The sequence below is a fragment of the Patagioenas fasciata genome, chromosome 10 (assembly GCF_037038585.1).
Source record: "Patagioenas fasciata isolate bPatFas1 chromosome 10, bPatFas1.hap1, whole genome shotgun sequence".
NCBI classification, from domain to species: Eukaryota; Metazoa; Chordata; class Aves; order Columbiformes; family Columbidae; genus Patagioenas; species Patagioenas fasciata.
The window spans coordinates 2727158-2741989 of NC_092529.1; positions in this window are offsets into that span (position 1 = coordinate 2727158).

Here is a 14832-nt window from a genome sequence, read left to right on the forward strand (position 1 = left end):
AGATTTTTTAATGAATACTTTTTCATTCATCCATGAATATTTTTGGCCAAGGAGCAGCCCTACTTTGAAACCTCCAACCCCTCTCTGTTACTGACTCCAATTGGTCACAATTATCATCAGACTAATTTTCACAGCGCTTCTAAATCTCTTTTTACAGCAGCAGGGTGTTGTGTTCTGTGGCACGATGGAGACCCTGTCACAGTTTGAAAGTGCCCCTTGGCAATGATAAATGTCAGTATTTCAGAACATAAGTACAATTTTTCTTTGAGTTTTCCTGGAATATCTAACTGATCGATTCAGAAAGAAGTTTGAATAAGCCCTGAATAATTCTGAATGCCGGAGCTGTTCGAAGTCCCAATCAATGTTTGATGGCCTTGGCTTTTTACTGAGAAATTCTTTGTTCACATAGCAGCAAAAGACCAACCAGGGCGGGACCTTCTGGGACACTGAGACCTTCAGACCCTTCCCACCATAGGCAAGAGGAGGTAGAAACTCTTTGTTCGGCAAAGCAATTATTTCTTTGCTTAGCAAGTGTTCTTTATCAAAATTCAAGCTCTGTAAAACCAGGAAGAAATACCTGTTCTCACAAGTAGTAAAACAAGCGATTCTCTGTAAAACTCCAGCTGGAGGGGCTGCGAGAGCCCGGAGAGCACGGAAAGAGCGAGGAAGAAGTGAACTCGGGTACCACACGCTGAAAACGAGCGGTTCTGTCCGACCCCAGCTCCGTGACTGATGGCGCCTGTCACTTGAGACCGACTGCGGGCGCAGAGCTTGACTTGAGGAGGAAAAGAAGATCTCAAAATACATGAGAGGGGGAAGCAGCAGCAATCAATCTAAACTGCCAATTTTCCCACACCTTGAGCAATTAAAAATATGCATATCTATTTATTACTACATCACGAAGACCATCCTGAGATCTGCCAAGTCGGCTGCAGCCCGTGTCAGAGCGCTGGCCCTTGTAGGGCTGTTGTCACCTCCTGACGTGCTCCTGAGCGCCCGGTTCTGCTGCTGGGGGACCCAACTCAGTGCAAATCAGCTCCCAACAAGACGGGCCCCGGTTTTCCCTTCTGCACATGAATGTTTGTACAGCAGCAAAAAGCCTCTGCCCCGCACGGGAGCGCTGTCCCATCCCTCTAACAGCCATTTAGTGTCTACAAAAGACGTAAAGCTGCGATATAAAGGGAAAATCCTTCCACGCTAAATGGTGAGCGAATGTTTATCTGGCCTATTAAGTGACGTCCGGCAGACTTATTGATGTCAAAGCTCTGCCCATGAAAATAGTCTTTCATATTCCCGATAAAAATAGTTCTGTTGAAAGAAGCACCGCACCGCATACAGCAGCGCCCGATGAAGGATCTTTTAAAAATATATAGAAATACTTATTTGGCACAAAGCTGCCCCTTCAAGGGGGAAGGCACAGGCAGCCAGGAACATTCCTACTAAATAAGCTTGGTTATTAATATTAAACGTGAAAAAACAAACTATTAGTTTAATTCTTTTCTCCCTATTTTCCACAAAGGTTGCACCTAATGCATTAATCTTCTAAGCGAAGTTTTACGACCGATTGCCTGCACGCCGTGAGAAGTTTCTCCATCCATTACTCGCAGGGAAACGGGCCCTGCTGTGCAGGAAAATATTTGTTACATCTTATCAGGGTGACACATAATCTAACAACAATTACAGCAGGCCCATATTTTGTACTATTTCGGTTTCAGCGTGAAAAATAGTTCTAATATTAAACCTGGGGTGGGTGGGGGTTCTAGTAACCCGTTGAATATTATAAGCTGTGATTTCCTCTCGACGCGGAGCGGTGCTGCGCGCGGATCCTGCTCCGAGACAGCGGGAACACATAAATCCCGTGTACGTGCCTCCTGTGCAGATGCCATGGTCTGGTAGCACCTCAAAGTTGATTCCCCGCACCTTTAGGTCTCGTGTGGCCAAAAGCATCTAAAACAGCATTAAGAAAAATGGGAGATACCTGCCTCACCTCCAGACACATCTTCAGGTGACTGAATTGAGCCCCAGAGCGCTGCGACGAAGATGAAGTATATGAGAAAAGGTTTTTAAGGCTGTCTAGCAAGCTCGTGTCTGGCCCCAGTCGGACATCTGCCGAGCACATGCGATTGCTGTGCTTTCTTTCCTGGTTGTGGCTGGAGGTCCCAGCTGGGGCCACAGCTCGGCTGCCTGGGACGCCGGGTGCCCGCACAGCAAGGGCTCATTTCCCTCCTGGAAAGCTTCCAGCCTTCCCAGGGAAGACGGGCAGCGTGCTGGTGTCTAACGCAGCTCTGAGCAGCGGACATCCCTGGGGACTGGCTGTCCCAGCTCCTTCTCACACATTTGGGGGGGAGAAAACAAACAAATACGCTCGGTAGTCTGAAGCACCCTGTTAAATAAACCCTCTGTGGTTTCCACGGTCTGGTGTCACGCTGGTTTTTGCAATGGGCTCCTAGTTCTGACCTCCACCAGCCATCCCACGCAGAACGCAAGGAGGTGGGAGAGGTGCTGCCAGGACACGCCAGCAAAAGCCCAAAGAGTCTGTGCTGACCTTTGCTGGGCAGGGAAAGAGCGAGAGCTCTGGCCAGCTGAAGGATTTCAGGTTGGCCAGGAAAATCTCAACCATAGTGAAACGATTTCCCATTGTCTGACGGAATTGCAGCCGCTCTCCAGCAGGAGCGGGATGAAGAACACACCGTGGGGCAACCCTGGACACAGCGGTGGTGGCAACAACCTGTGCACAGTTCAGCTCCTGCCACGTCAGGAGCCAGAGAGGAGCAGAGATGATCATTCTGGGGTGTCTCAGCTCTCCCAATGTCCACATGTGGCAGGGGCTCCTGCTGGGCAGCAGAGGAAGAACTCCAGACAGAGCACAGGGAGGATGGATGGGGGTTTGCTATCCTGTGACCTTCAGTGCTGCGGGAAGTTACAAGAGCCAGAGACTGGTCTTGTATACGGGGAAGAGCAGGAGACCAAAGACCGAGTCATTTCTACACTGCAAATTCAACTACGTTGAGTAGTTTCCCCATTTCATTAAGACGTTTGCAGACAGGACCAAATTGTTCATAATCATCTTAGGGGAATGGTGCTACAGCAGCCGGCTTGTAACCTGATTTCTTTAATGCGATTAAGGGACAATTTGATCCCATCTGCAAAAGCAATCAAAATATTGCAATGTATCTGTGTTCTGCCATAACCATAAATATGATGCAAACATTACCTCATCTCATGTGCAAATGCATCTTGCCCAAGGTGACAACCTCTCTGGTCAGACTTCATGCAGCGTCTAGTTCTTTGGTCTGATACTTCAGAGTTAGCAAGAGATCAACCACACGCCAACAAAGCACTTTGACACCTGCTTGGTTTTATGATTCACTGGGTTTACTATATAAATGAAGCTCTGGTTCCGCTTAATGTTGCTTCAAACCTGCACTGGCTGCAGTGAGGCTGCTGGGGATCCAGACGGTGAGGATGGACTTTATTTGAGGTCATTTTGGCCATTTTTGGGCCTGGCTCTGCCTCCCACGCTCTGTACCCGCCCGAGCAGTGCGGTACAATGTTCAATACCAGCTCAGCACACAGGTTGTGCTGCAGACCAGAGCTCCCCTTCCCTGCGGGAGCCGTGCTCATCCATCCCGGCTTCAACTTTCCTGCAGGGATGAGGGGAATGTTCCTCAAGGACTGTTTTCACCACCACTTATTACCAATATTTATCCCAGCCATATGGTTCGCACACCCACCAACTCCTGTCTGCGGGAGTTATCCACTTCAGGGAGAAGGCAGAAAGTAATCACCACTCAATTTTTGGAAACCATATAGAACAAACTACTTCTCTGGGAGATGCTGCCTAACCCTCCCTGCTTTCCTTCTGATCCGCGGGGATTTGGGACGATGGATCGCAGAGAGCAGCACCCCAGCTTTTACAGACAAACCTGTTTGATCCAGAGCTGCCTATAATCCCCACTTTTATTAGGATAAAAACAAAACCAGATGCAGATTAGCAAATCAGTTGTAGGTACAAGAGAGCAAATACGCAGAACGAGAGGACCGACTGCCAAATGCTAATGCTGAAGAATTCAAGCCCAAGGGCTTCGTCCCAGGGAGGGACTGACAACCGCAGAGCGGAGCTGGGCAGCCTGGAAAGCTGCTGAAAACCACAGGAGGTAACCGCGTTTGAGGACGATGCTGTTTATCCCTTAAATTAAAATAGACATGTTCCTTAAATACAACAAACACAAGCGCTCTCTGTGCCTCCCGCAGATTTACGCTCCTGCTGCTCTCCGCAGCCCACAGCCTGCCGGGGTCTCTTTTACATCAGGGGTGCAATATACCCCCCCAAACTTTCCCAGCCAACCCCCACCACACGTGGCCCATAACTCAGGGCTTCAGGGAGCCTTTGGGGAATCACACAAGCATCTTCCAAAAGAGTGTGATGGGCTGGGGCCCGGGCACTGCAGCCCGGAGACAAGGGCAGCGCGGCCTGGGAGGCAAAACTGCCCCTGTGGGGAAATCGGGCGGTTTCTGCACAGCACTGCTAAGGGTGAGGATGGGGATCACGGAATCATTTTGGTTGGAAGAGACCCTCAACATCACCAAGTCCAACCATAACCCACCCCCAGCACTGCATCATGTTCCTGAGAACCTCATGTCCGTCTGTCCAACCCTCCAGGGATGGTGACTCCAGCACTGCCCTGGGCAGCCTTGTCCAATGCCCCACAGCCCTTTGGGGAAGAAATTGTTCCCCAGATCCAACCTCAACCTCCCCTGGTGCAACTTGAGGCCGTTTCCTCTGCTCCTGGCGCTTGTTCCTGGGGAGCAGAGCCCGACCCCCCTGGCTCCAAGCTCCTTTCAGGCAGTTCAGAGATCAGAAGGTCTCCCCTCAGCTCCTGTTCTCCAGCTGAACCCCCAGGTCCCTCAGCCGCTCCCATCACACTTGTGCTCCAGCCCCTCACCAGCTCTGTTCCCTTTCTCAACTTGCTCCAGCACCTCAAGGGCTTTCGTGGCATGAGGGACCCAAAAGTGAACACAGATTGAGTCTGGATGGATCCAAAGGATCATCCAGAGCAGGACAAAAGTAGATCCCCGCTGCAGGGAAACTCACAGGACATGTAACCACCTATTTCTTTCTGTGGAGGCAAAAAGAGATCCTTGTCCAATGTAAATCCAATGCACACAGTTTGTGCTGGTTTACACCAAGGACTCAGCGTGTACAGGGCTACTCACCCATCCCACCCATCACAACCAGGCCTGCCCTGCAGGAGGATGGGGGGTTTCAAAGCTGCTTCTCTGAGCAACCTGAGCTGGTGAAGATGTCCCTGCTCATGGCAGGGGCTGGACTGGATGAGCTTTGAAGGTCCCTTCCAACCCAAACTATTCTATGATTCTCTCCCAGGGTGGGTGAAGGATCCGTATCCCCTGTCAAGGGTGTCCCAAAGAGCCACAGGCCAGGGAACACGAGAGGAGCTTCAAAGCCGCCTCTGTCCCCACCGGAGGCACAGGCACGGCGAGCAGCCAGCATCACCTCCAGCTTCACTTTTTGATTAATGTTCTTCCAAACTTTCCCTGGCTCCCCGCGCTCCCACTTTCTGTCACCCTTCTCATTACAGATGTATCTTTGCATCGAGGAAAAGCGGGAGGAAAAATTGTTCTTTCAGGGTGACAGCTGAGCGAGGGCTATATTATTAAAGGTACCAATCATAGGTGCCGAGCTATCATCGCACGATGAATGCTCTTGTCAGGAGCCCGTGGCTCGGGGGAGAGAGGGAGGGAGCGAGGTGGCAGGATGGTGGCTCCGCGCTCCTCTCCTCCAGCACCGGCCACCTCCGCTCGCCTGAACTTGGACCTTCCGCCGCGACAATTTCTCCGGCCTCGACAGCACGATTAATTTCTCCTGCCCTCGGCGGGGCCTCCGAGTGCGGTGGAAGTCCAGCTGGCCTGCTGCTGATAAGATGTACCTTTTGATTTGTTTTGTCTTTGATTGCCTTTTCTGTCACCTACAATGGCTGGCCGCCTGGAGACCTCCACATCGCCTGACTGACGGATCTATTTATCTATAGGCTGCTCCCCGGCTTCTCCTCCCCCCTCGCTCCCCTCCTCCCCCAAACCACCACCTTGTTCCACTGAAGTCCCAGTCTAATAGAAGCCGTGAAGGCTCATCCACCATAAAATACATCTGCCATCCTCCTTCTCTCCAAGATAAAAGCCTGTCAGTGTTACTTTCCAATTCCAGGCAGCTTGATTAATGGTGAAAAGCCACTGCGAGATCGACTTCTGGTTTTTACAAGCGCTGTCAGCCGGCCCAGGGTTATGCGAAACACACACTCATAGAAAACAAAACAAAATGAGAAAAGGTTTGGTGGGGAGGGAGGAGAGGGACGGGAAGGAGGGGGCGAGGGTAACCAAATCATATTAGGCTCAAGACTAAATAAAATAGGAACCTGGAGCCATCAAATCCCTGTCAGCCGGGTGCAGAAATACGCTCTGCGGCTCATTGTACCAAGGCAAATTATGGCAATAATAAATCATTGTTGAAGGAAGATTGTTGATAATGTTTTTTTTTGGATGGTGGCATTCAATAGGGGCCCTGGGACACCTGCCACCGGGCTCGAGCGAGAGGCAGAGCAGGTTATTAGCCTGTCACTCAGTCCTCGTCCTGCTCCGCACAGGGATCGCGGGCAGTGGGGCTGGGATGGAGAGTCTGGAGAGAGAGATATTTTAAAAATATATAAAGCAGAAATATTCCTATAGGAAAACAAAGTGGAAGGGTCACAAGAATTACGGCACTCGTTGCAATGGTTGTTTTTGATAAAGAATATTTTACAGTGGCCCAGCCTAGTAACTGCTCCACGTCACCTGGCACCGAGCGGCAGCCGTGCCCGGGTGAGACACGGCTGGACCACGGGGCAGAGTAACGCTACGCACTCTGGAAAAGACTGGAAAAACAGCCCGGAAAAGAAAGCAGAGAATGTTCTTGAACGGTCAGGAATGGGGTTTCATCAGGCTCAATCCTATGATCATTCATCTAAATCATTCCCTAAGCATCTCTGTATCTGCAGCAAGTTTCCCATCGAGTTGATGAATCCCAGCGTTTCTTGGGTGATGAGGTCTGGTGGGGTCAGGGGAGAAGGTGCAAACCGCCTCACAAGATAAAACCATGTCCCTGCTTACACCACACCAGCACAGACAGGGCTCAACATCATTTTGTCCAAACTGGAAGGTCAGGCCCATTAGCAGATCCTATCTTACCTCTACCAGCTCAAGGAGAAAGCCAGTGAGGTTATTCCCAGTGACCGCACACAGAGACCCTCCTGTTCACGTGCAGGGGTGGTGTGAAGACCAACACATCATATTGGGCTCTTTGGGACATATACAAGGTTGCCAGCCTGGTTCTTGGCACCAGGTATGAAGCTATTTGCCCGTCATGCGCTGGTCTGGCCATGGTCCTTCTGCTTACCTCTGTTGCCTCTTGAGAGACCACCCACACAAACTTCTTTGAACATCATCTTCAATTAATACCTGCAACCCAATCACCTGGTACCTCACAGGACAACAGCAGCCAAAACGTCATCTTACTCCTCGGTTGGATGATGCCATTTAAATGAATAAAGAACACATCTCATGTGCCCCAACTCTGTTCTCCATGATTGTCCTGGCTGCCAGGGGTTGCCCAAGCAGAGACATCAACACCCAACTTCTCCAGCGTCTGGTGACCATCAAAGTGAGGAGGAGCTCAAGAAGAGGAGATCTACAGTGGAGCGAAACCACAAGTCTCTTTGCAGATTGGTGGCCCTCAAGCCTGACCATCTCACTTCAGAGATACAGCACTGGAGGGACAAGGAGATGGCAGAAGGGACTGAAGGGAAGGGGCTGATAAGCAGGGAGCAGACAGTGCAAGGAAGGATGGCAAACTGGTGAGGGAGAAGGAAGAAGATAATGGAAAATTCCCCCAAAAAATCACGTGAGAAGAAAGTGTGAGGAAACAGAAGGAAAATCTAGAGAATGAGGAAGACAAAGGGCGAGGTGGAAATATGCTAACAAAATGAAACAGAACGTACAACCAGAGAGGAGGAATAAACCCCACGTACAGTGGATGCAACCCCAGAGGAAGCAAGAGGAGAAGCTGGAGAGGGATGGGGTGTTTGGAAGAAAGCTGTGGATTGCAATAAAACAGAAGGGAAAGAGACAGAGCAAGAGTAGAAAGGCAAAACGGAGAAGGTGAAGGAAAGAAAAGCACCCCTGAGAGGATGCAGCAAGCTCCCTGGCAAACCTCTTCTGAGAAAGCTGATGCCAGTAATAGAAAAGAGAATTTCAAAAGAGACCATTGAGTATATAAGCAAATCCACCAAAACCCCAGGCAGAGGTTTTACTTCAAGTCATGAATTAAATCATTGTGTTCAATTTGTATGAGAGAGACCTCCATAGCCACACGCTTTCCAAATCTGTGTGCACAGGAGACCTCAAATCCTGCACCCCCTTTTACCGCATTGTTTGCTCAAACAGCTGTGTTCCCCTCCATTACCTTACTGGCCAAAAGCTGCCACAATCCCACTCCAACACCTCACCCACACGTCTGCGGCATCAGACCCACGTCACCTGGCCAAGGAACCGCCGGGCAGCGGGGACACGGGGATGGGGAGGTGGGCTCGTTCCCCCAGCCAGGCTGCAGAAACCGGGTACAATGTCCCCATTGTCAGAGCGCTCCTTGATCTTCCCGACGTACGTATCGATGATGAGAGAGCCCCGGCAAGAGCCGTCAGCGCGGCCCGGCCCTGCACAGATGTGAGGGACGGCAAACGAGGGACGACAGCAGAGACAGGGGAGCGGGGCAGAGCAGAGACGGGAGGACGGAGCCAGCAGGCCGGTGAGCAGCAGCAGGTAGAGCCACCACCGCATGCGCTCGTCATGCAGAGGAAACCATTGCAGGCTCCCTTTGGAGCAGGACAATGAGAGAATTTTTCCATCTGGGTGAAGTTAATGATTTCCACACTTAACAGACCAGCTGAGAGAATCATGGGATTATTTTGGTTGGAAGAGACCCTCAACATGACTGAGTCCAAGCATTAACCTAACTCTGGCACTAATCCGTGTCCCTGAGAACTTCATGTCTGTCTGTCCAACCCTCCAGGGATGGTGACTCCAGCACTGCCCTGGGCAGCCTGGTCCAATGCCCCACAGCCCTTTGGGGAAGAAATTGTTCCCCAGATCCAACCTCAATCTCCCCTGGCGCAACTTGAGGCCGATTCCTCTGCTCCTGGCGCTTGTTCCTGGGGAGCAGAGCCCGACCCCCCTGGCTCCAAGCTCCTTTCAGGCAGTTCAGAGATCAGAAGGTCTCCCCTCAGCTCCCGTTCTCCAGATGAACCCCCAGGTCACACTTGTGCTAGATGGGACCAGCTTGAGCACAGTGGACACGTCCAAAGCCAACAGAGTTGACAGCATCACAGGCTCATGTTCCCACCCCAGTCCTACCTGACCACCCGTGGGGGCTGCACCTCTGCCGTGACATCGCCCCAGCTCTAAAGCTTTCTATAAAACAAATAAATATTTCAATCTGAGTTATTTTAAGTTTAAAAAGTAGGTCACTATAATCCCCGTTTATTGCTGGCCAATTTTATTGTCAGTCCTTAATATTGCTCTCTGTTAACTGCATTATAATGAATCTATATCGAAATCTCACATCCTTTTTCCCCAGCTTGCTCTCTAAAACAAAAGTTTCTTGTACAACTGCATTATTATGTCTGGTTTTAAGTTCTACTTTAGAGCCACAAGATATAACCTTCTTTTCTGTGTGCGCGTTAGCAGAATTGATGTTTTTTATTTTCAATATATTATTCCCTCCTATTTTAGGGATAAAGTGTTTCATTTCTCTGTCAGTGCAAGAATCTTTGCATGCAATGCAATTTCATTCCTAACGTGTGCTGTATTTTGAATATGACACAGTAAAAGAAATAACAAGTATCTCATAAATACGACCGTTTTCCGTACGCTATCTAACGGTACCAAACACCATTTTTCATTGTTAGAAAAGTCAAGTTTAGCTCCAACAACAACTATGGGAGATATTTCACTTTTCCTAAGAAACTCAGGGGCTTGCTTCTAGAAACAAGATTCTCTCTGCTCTTTAGTTGCCTTCATTGTTGGTTTGTTGTGGGTTTTTTTTGGTGTTTTGATTATTAATTTTACAAGTTTCAGCATCTTTCTCTATGACAGATGCCCATGCTGGGTTTGAATGCCACGTGTATTCAAACCTGGGGGGCTGCTCCCTGCAAAACCAAAACACGGGGCAGGTTCACCCCCAGCTTTGGACTTGGAGCAGAGGAGCCGGCCAAGTGTGTCACATATTCGCACGGGGATTTGCACACTCACACAAACGCAGGAAGATCCGCACACCCGTACTCACCGCTATCGCACCTTTTCCCCCAATGCAGCTTCGCGGTGTCACCAAAGCCACAAACTCACCGTCTGGACAAGCAGACAGAGATGGATTGTGAGAACCGCCTGATCGATGGACCTTTCGTCCAACTCTTTATCACATACAACAGGAGCTGCGACAACCCAAAAGTATATTTAGGTAAATACCAGGAACCAGCGATCCAACTGCTCCCCCAGCACCAGCGAAACACCTTTTGTGGGTCCCACGTGGCAGCTGTTGGAAACCCCAGCCCTGCTCCAGCCTGTCCTCATATTCACCCAAATTCTGTCCAAGTCAGAGAGCCGCACGTGGTTTTCCAGACCGCTGACCGCAGGAGTGATGCCCCCAGGCTCAGTATTAATGGTAAGAACTCCAGCAGCAGCTCTATTGAATGGCTCCGGCCCCTCTGGACATCTATATTTTACAACTTGGCTACAGGTGACAGACACCTAAGATTAGAGAGACTGATAACTATATATTCTTAAAGGGTCCTGTCCTTCTAGATGGACTTTTTCAGAGGATGAATTTGTTTTGTCTGATCCAGAAGGCAGGATCTTGCCAGGACTATCCACACGTATCATCACTTGTCTACAGAAACACCAACCACCCTCCCGCACCCAAAATCAGGGCAGGGTGACCCCATCCCACCTGGGGGCAAACAGCAAATGGCAATTAAAGGTCCATGGAACACATGCATAGGAGAAAGTGAGAAAATTCAAACCACACATCCAGGAATCGCTAAGCCTTTTGAACAGAAGCAAAGCAAAACAGCTTTATGTGAAGTTGAGTGCTCTTGCTGTTGTGAGATGAAAACGAACTGCGTGAAGCTCGTCTCACACCCTACGAGAGGTCACATTGGACAAGCTCGCAAAGCGTCCATATCCCGTTTGACTTGGGAGCCAAGAGCATCAGGCTCCGCTGCCTTCCAGGAGATGTGAGCTCAAAGCCCTGAGACACAGCGAAAAAGGCCAATTCTGACCCACTGCCCAGCTCTCCGGGCACTCATCCTGCTCCCGAAACCCCTCGGGTCTTCCTACCGCTTACAGAGGCATTTGGCAAGAATCACATCAGGCTCCTGCCAGAGGATTTACAAGAGAAAGGCGAAGCCGCCCTGTCAGATCCGCACTTTACTGCTGCAGGAATTTCGCTATATTGCTCTGCTGGGTGATGGAACAAAGCAGCATCTTTCCAGATGCCAGTGGTACCTGCTGGGAGGGCTCAGGGTGTTCACCTGGAGCACCCATGTCTGCCAGGAAGCACCAGGACCAGTTGAGAACAGAGATGCTGTGGTACAAGCACCGTGCTCCAGCCAGGACCCTCGCACTGACCAGCTGTATCTCCCTACAACGTTTCCTTTGGTGTGGTTTTTATTTTGGTTGGTTGGTTTGGGCCTCTTATTTATTTTAATTCAGCCTGTACAATCTTCAGAGCCAAAAATCTCTCTCCTGTTGCAATTGCAGCCAGTACCCACCAAAAGAGGCGAGCTCATGCAAATCAAGCAACTCCCACAATACAAGTAACAGCTGAGAATCCACTTCATGAAAATGGAAAACCTATTTGCTCTACAAGTAAAGCTCTTCTCTTTGCACAGATGAGATCCTCCTGTCACCCTTCCAGCATAAAGGATCACGTAAGCTTCCAGCTATCCGCTAAAAAAAGGTAGATATGAGCGTTTCAAGCTAAATAAAAATGACAGCAATGTATCTCAATTGCAGACAGTTGTGTAAGACCCCTGGCTCACGTTACTGTGTTCCACCATTAAATTAGATAAGCCTTATCCCAAATGTTGGCTTCTTTCCCCTGGCTGTTACTGCTTAAGGAATAGGAGGCACTGTGATAAGAGGTGGTTCTTTCCTACCTACCTGAAGAAGCGACTCCCCCCCCCAACTTGAATAAATCTCTCCTCCTTTCAAGAGTTACTTAAAACAAGAGGGGGCAGGTTGAAAAAAATGCTCTTCTTATCACCAGATCACTAGTTCAAGCTCCATCCTCAAATGCCCAAGATAAAAGTGCTTGGAAAAGGGATTAATTTAACAAACACACTTCCTTGTCTTACAAGCTTCTACATGTGCAGAATAGGAAGAACAATCTGTGTAGCGGAAAGGGAACACCATGTCAGGCTGGGATCCCAAGGCTGAACAAAACATTGATTTCTACAGTACACAGGTACCCTGGGCCTTCTCTTACTGAGGAAATCCAGCGGGCAGCAACCCCTCTGCAGTTCTAATCACCGTCCCCATCAGCGCAATGCACTCACAATTTGTGGTCAGCAGCTCGTCAAAATCCTGGAGCCCAACAGCGTTCTGAGATGAGGTTAAGTACAGACTCACCACATCCTGGTTCTCCTCACCAGCCCAGCTCCTGCCTTATTCCACCCCACCGCTGCTCCCTGAGCGATGGCTTCTCACCAGCACCCACCCCTCACTGCCTGCAGCTGGGATCTGCAACCCCAATCATCAAATAACCGACCACACATGTGGTCAGGGTGAGCCCTTGGGAATCCAGCAACAACTCCTTGTTCTCCTGTTGCCGAACAATAAAGCTCTTTAAACAAAAATAAAACTTGCACTTACACAGTGAAGTTAATTGAGCAAAACATTCTGCTCACTGTTTCCTGCTCCTGTGTGTCTGGAGCTGCCTTTTTCTTTCACAGAGCTTTGCGCCACAGATATAGAGACACGAGAGCTGTAAGAACGTCAAATGGCTAAAGATGTGCTGAAGATTGAAGTGGATAATACTCATCTCACATTTCTGGTAGCTAATAACTCCCTACCAGGGCTCACACCATTTTTGGAACCATCCACTTTAGCCTTAATATTTAAAAAGGGGAATCTGGGATTTGATATGTGCCATGGATCCTGATTTTCTCCAATGCAACACAAAAACATCCGAAGCAGCTTTTTAAAAGTTTATATCCTGACTGTTGCTCTATTTGTTTCCTCTATTTTAAGCTCTTGGGTATTCATGTTGCTGGAATGTTGACTGGCCCAGTCTTCTCATTCTCCAGCGTGAAATATCTCAGAGCAGACATCCCAACTCTGACCTTGACAGCGATGACAACGTCTGTCACGCCTGTGCTCACTCAGCCCCTCTGATTCGGCTGCCAGCGGAGGTGCCACTGTCGGGTATTTCCTTTCTGCCAAGCGCTGCCAGCTTGGCTGGCGTCACCGCAGCCATAGCCAGAGCATCGCTACAACCTGGCCCGCACGAGAGCTTCCATTCGAGCAGATCCATCCCAGGGCGTTTTATAAACCAGCACCTTAAGGTCCGGTTGACTAATTAGGTCCCCAGCTTAGAATATTGATTTTGGTTCTAAATGCTTCTTTTCTCACCTTCTTTACTACCCTACCGTCTCAGCCTGGGCTTGCATTGCATAGTGATATTCAGCACACCAAGTGGCAATGACCGCACCTGCCCCTTGGCACCCAGCATGCCTGAAAACATTAGAAAATATTATCAATACTCTAAAAAGAGGAGACAATTTTCAGCACCTCAGCTTAAAACCACCTCAATTCTGGCCCTGATTCTACAAATAAATATTGGCGAGCCCAGTTCCCAACTTTTTACGTTGTACGACAGCCAGCAGCGTAGCAGCGAAGGAAGAACATGCGTTTGGAACAGATGGAACAGGCGTTTCGCTCCGAGCTGCAGTGTAACATTGCCACCAGGCGGGCAGGCGCTCGCCGCTGGTGCCAGCGACACCGGGGCTGTTCCAGACCCAGACCCCGAACAAGCCGGCTATTGTTTGAACACCTGCACACGTCCTGGGAAGGGGCCAGCGGTGCTGCTGGCCGCCGCTCAAACCCCGACCTTTTTAGGCAGGAAGGCAGCGAAGGCTGCGGTTTGGTGTCAGAAAGCTGGCAGAGGGAATGAGAGAACGGCGGGTCCCGCGCACCGGGCCAGCTTCAGAAATGTCACTGCTCTCCCCCCTTGTGCACTTTTCTTTACCGGTGACAACACCCTGCGGCCATCGGGTGTTTGGAAAGACTCGAACGCTGGTCCGGCACTTGACGATACCTCAGGAAGCAGTTTGTTGCATTCATGGCAGCGAGGGCCGATGGAGGAGCTGTCAGCCGTGCCACAACGTGGCCGCACGTCTCAAAAACCCGCGTGAAGCTCGAGAGCTCTGATAAAACTGAAGGCCACCTAAAGCTTATTATTCCTTGCTGCAAGAGAGAACAATTAGGAAAAGCAGCTACCAGGCCGCTCGGCTTCCTCTTTTACAAAAAGCTGGTGGAGAATCCAATTCCCAAATCACAGCCTGTTACAGTACAGGGTGATCCCCAGGAGTAATCAAGGGAGCACAGCCATGAAACGTTTCACAGGGTAAAGCAACAACCTCTACAGTTGCAGCCGAAAGGGTTTTTTCTTTCAAACAACAAACAAAATGTTAAAGGAATTAGGAAAATAAATCCCTTTGTTTGGCATCT